The sequence below is a fragment of the Gekko japonicus genome, unplaced genomic scaffold (assembly GCF_001447785.1).
Source record: "Gekko japonicus isolate JY-2015 unplaced genomic scaffold, Gekko_japonicus_V1.1 scaffold358, whole genome shotgun sequence".
Taxonomy (NCBI): domain Eukaryota; kingdom Metazoa; phylum Chordata; class Lepidosauria; order Squamata; family Gekkonidae; genus Gekko; species Gekko japonicus.
In genome coordinates this window covers 461387-465061 of record NW_015161962.1, presented here as the reverse complement: position 1 = coordinate 465061, position 3675 = coordinate 461387, and the positions used below count along the sequence as shown (strand labels likewise).

The window sequence follows — 3675 nt, the reverse complement described above, 5'->3', positions numbered from 1 at the left end:
CTCTCGCATTGCTACGCAGGAGGAGCAGCGTCCACTCTGTGGATCTCCAGCTGCTGCCTCCACACCGTCTTCTCCTTCCCATGTTGTTCTTCTTCTCCAGTGAGTGGGTAGAGATGCGACGGTGCAGAAAAACAACAACAACAGAAACATTTCCCCCCTCCTGGGGAAAAAAATCCCTATGGAATATTTTCTTTTTTAGGATGGGTTGGAATGCTTTTCAAGACAAGGTGAGTGTGCTACGGACACAGACCGCTCTTAAACCCAAGATGAATTCCTGCCCCTAGAAGGAGACCTTCACGAGGGAAGCACACAGGCCGCTCGTTGCTTTTCAACAGCTGCGAAACCTTCTTCTATATACCCTTCTGACCTTTCATCTCTTCCTCCAGCTACGGTGACGCACCTTATCCACAGACTGGGTAAAGAACAGCTTATGGCCCTACCTTGGAGGAGGGGAGATGAAAATCAGGAGGCAGTGGGGCAGAGACTGCACCCAAGCCTCAGAGGGAAACTCTGAAAGTGCCACTGAGAACGGAGCTCCCTCCGATCAGGCAGCAGAAATTAAGGTCCTTGTGCAAAGACGGCCCAGGATGCAGCCGCTTGCAGGGCTCTCTCCAGCACTGGGCACCTTTCCCTGCCTTCTCCTGGTCTTCCCTGGGATCAGGGAGGGAGGGGGAGAGCGGTCCCCACAGCCAATCACAGCCGTGCATTTGCAAACTGCAAATGCAGGTGCACCCTTGTATGGCTGCGTTGTGGCGGCCGGGCTATTGTGTGGTGGTTGCGGAAGGCCTCTGGCTTCAGGCCAATCACATCTTTCTTTACTATGTGCAAATTTGTCACTGCATCTTTTTGTCCACTTCTTGAAGGTAGATTTCCGGGGGGGGGTGTGTGTGAGTAATTTCTTATTTCGAAAAGGGGGCGGCAGGCCAAATAAGTTTGGGAACCTCTGCTATAGATGATGCATTTTATGTTGTTAAAACAGTAAACTTTCTTTAGGTTTGACGGGGTTAGCATTACATATATTTCAATTCCCCCCCCCCACAATTCCCATTTTTCCCTAAAAAAAAACCCCCAACCCCGGGCTCAGTGAGCACCCAAGACGTCCCAAGAGGACCTGGGTCCGAGGAAGAGAAGAGCGGTGTTAGCCAGGCCCTTGGAATTTATTTATCTAATTCATATCCCGCCCTCTCCCCGCCTGGGCAGGCTCGGGGCAGCTTACACAGCATGCAGAAAACAACTAAAACAAGAGATCAAATAAGGTCACGAGAATATAACTATAAAAACATACCATGAAGTGCTAGTGCAGTCCATATAGAGGATGGCGGGCCTTAGCAGCACCCAGCACGGGCATACAGCCAGCGAACATCATGGTCTGGGTATATCTGCCTGTCAGTAATGGTGTTGATACTGGGGCCAGGGCCTCCGTTCATTGGGGGCGGCTCCCTAATCAAAGGCCTGGTGGAAGAGCTCCATCTTGCAGGCCCTGCGGAACTGTAGAAGGTCCCGCAGTAGACAGTCCTGGACAACAGGCCCACCAACTGCAAGCATAAGCCAAACTCTCCTTGTAAGGACAGTGTGTGTGTGTGTGTGTGTGTGTGTGTGACCCCCCCCCGCCCCCGGTGAGCCCCGTAAGCAGAGACTGTGAGCACCAACAGAGTTGGGGGGGGGGAATTCTGCCCCGCTGCAGCACCGCATCCCAGAATACTCAGCCCGTTCCCTTGCACTAGGCCCAGCTGTGGGGGGAGCAGGGGGCTAAGCCCGCTCCCCCCACACCTTGCTGGCGACTCCAGCATGAGCTGAGCCACGTGCCGCGGGAACGATCCAGCACCTGCCCCCCTGACTGCACTTTGGAGGGCAAGAGCCAGGCTTGCCCACGCCAGAGGCAGCCAAGTGCCAGATGAGACGCATCACGGAAGGCCACACACACCAGCCCACCACACCACGACCTCCCCCTTGGTGGCGGCGAAGGGCCCTTCTCTCAAGGACAGCGTTGAGGACAGTGACGGTTTCCCATCTTGCCTGCTTCGGCCTCCTCCTAGCCTGCCCATGAGACGGAAGAACGGTCCACAGCGGGTTTTAGACTACCGCACAGACGCCATCTGGAGATTGTCCAATTAGGATTAATTGATCTGTTGATTTTAAATTGTATTTGTACGTTTTTAACCTGTTGAAAATTGCCCAGAGGCCTGAGTACTTAGGGATGGGGCGATTCAGAAACTGAAGCAACAACGGCAGCAGCCACTGTTCCCTCTAAGCTGAGTTAGTGTGAGCTAACTCACAGTTTTTTAGCCTCTGGCTCACACATTTGTGTCTTAGCTCAGGAAACATGGCTCTAGAGCAAGCTAATTTATGCAGGAGTCTAATCGCTCGCTCACAACTTTAATGCCAGTAGCTCACAAAGTAGAATTTTTGCTCACAAGACTCCACAGCTTAGAGGGAACATTGGCAGCAGCTGGACTTCACATTCCTCCAGAACAAACCACACCCTACCAAAGTGGGCCAAGTGCCTGAACACCACAGGTAAGAACTCCCCCTCCTCAAGAGAAACACGGAGCTGAGGTCCAGGGCGATGGCGGCATGCCAGAGGGGATTCCGCGTGGAGGGGAGGGGAGGGGGTGCTGGGCTTCTCCAGGAGACAACTGGCCAGGAGCGCAGGTCTCTCTCAGGGCATCCCGTGCCCCTCACCCCGGCCACCGGACTCCCCTCCCCCAGCCCCTCTTCTCCCTATAGGGCTGCCACCAGGGCTGTCCTGGGGCCATTTAGGCCTGCTACATTCAGACAGCAGAAACTTCTCCAGGAAATCCCATTTCTGGCGCTCACTCCACAGTAGCTGGCTTGGCAGATCGCCTTCCGCAAGAGTGACGCAGGGCAAGCCAAGGCCAGCTTCCCATCGGGTAATGAACACAGAGTTGGGGCCTGTGGTTTGCATGCTGTGGCGGGGACCGCAACGCTGGGGCCTCGTCTGACCCTGAGTGTCACCAAGTCCAGAAGACAAAACTGCATGTCCGCCTGGTTTCACCTGCCCTGCCTGCAGGCGAGAAGGCAGCCTGAAGACAGATGAGACCAAGAAGAAGAGGAGATTGGATTCATACCCCATGGCCCTTCACTACCCGAGGGAGTCTCAGAGTGGCTGGCTTACAAGCTCCTCTCCCTTCCCCTCCCCACAACTAGAGATGTAAAATTTCCGGAAATTTTGGAAAAAATGTTACATTAGCACTTTTTTTTTCTTTTCCAGATTGAAAGTCATTCTGTTAATTTAGGAACATAAAATATGACTATGGACATTTTTACTTGGCATGAAATGATCACAACTAGCATATTAAAAATGTAGTGTATCCAAACAATTATTACAAACAGAATACCCACCCACATGCAAAACCAAAAAGGAAACCTTTTTCTTTTCTTGTGACAACAGCGCCTCCTAAAGGAAGAAATCTCGAAGTCTCCAAGCCAAGATGGTGGTGCAGAAGAGCTTGGCGCTTCTGATGCACACCGCCCTGAGCCCGGACCTATGGGCAGGGCCGGCTCTACCACTAGGCCAGCTAGTGTCTGGCCTAGGGCGCACCGGCCCTCAGGGGCGCCAAACTGTGCCCCACCCCCCGCAACCCGCCTCCCTAACCGGGTACCCGCCCCTCTGTCGTCCTTAGCAACTCAGGAGCGCCCGGCGGAGGTGGCTGG

At 53.7% G+C, this 3675-nt stretch overlaps 1 protein-coding gene across 1 annotated transcript in view; it reads right to left on the bottom strand.

Moving 5' to 3' along the window:
- Positions 1 to 3675, bottom strand: part of DCAF8 (DDB1 and CUL4 associated factor 8) — a 47632-nt gene that overhangs the window by 33908 nt on the left and 10049 nt on the right. The window lies entirely within an intron of this gene.